Below are 899 nucleotides of genomic sequence, written 5' to 3'. Positions count from 1 at the left end.
AGCCGGGGGCGGGGCGGGGCGGGGCGGAGCCGGCCCTTTTATTTCATTCTATTGGCCTCCATGGCCTCAACTGCTATAATTTATGCTGTCCTTTTTCATTTCATATGAAGAAGAAAAAAAGACAAGTCTATATTTAATATATAGTCGGACTTCCTCCAATGACAAAAAAGGGAACTAGAAAATTAGGCTCATACCGAATCTTTTATTTGTCGGCGTGCAAATGAGATCCTGTTTGTAATCACTGGAGCCAGACACGAGTAAACTGGAAACAAAGTAACCCATGTGTGGCAGCAGGACAAAAATGTTTGCAAATATGAACATGAACTTTGACGGGAGCATGATGGAGTGGTTAGCACGATCTCTGAAGGCAGATGCCTGGGTTTCAATCCGGGATGTACTTGCTGTGTGACTTTGGGTGACCAAGTCCAACTCTCCATCTGTACCACTGACATATCAGTGCTTATCTTGTGGAGGATCTGTGAGCATGTGCGAAGTACGCGGCTGCTACTTTACTCTCACACAATATTTTTGGCACGAAACTAGGTTTCACTTGTCTTGTTTACTTTTTGGGAAGGGCTGAAGTTTGGAGACGTCTTGATTCAGAGTCAAGGTGAAACTAATAAGTTACCACCTTGGGACAGGCATTGTGAATTTAAAGCAGTATGAAACTCATCCGGCCTGTGCCTCAAGTAGCACACCTCCTTCGAGCAGATAAGATGCTAGTTAGAACTTTATAAAGCCGTGGATCCCACAAATAGAAACATATTGAAAGGATTGCGTACTTTGGTACAATGAATTCCGGATGGCTTCTGGAGGAAGTTGTTAATCTTTGTTCTTGAAGGTTAGGTAAAAATTCTCAAGTGATTGCACTCAAGTGGAAGCCCTGGGTTCAATGCCCA

Source organism: Castor canadensis, chromosome 1 (genome assembly GCF_047511655.1).
Source record: "Castor canadensis chromosome 1, mCasCan1.hap1v2, whole genome shotgun sequence".
Lineage (NCBI taxonomy): Eukaryota > Metazoa > Chordata > Mammalia > Rodentia > Castoridae > Castor > Castor canadensis.
This window is presented reverse-complemented; position numbering follows the sequence as displayed.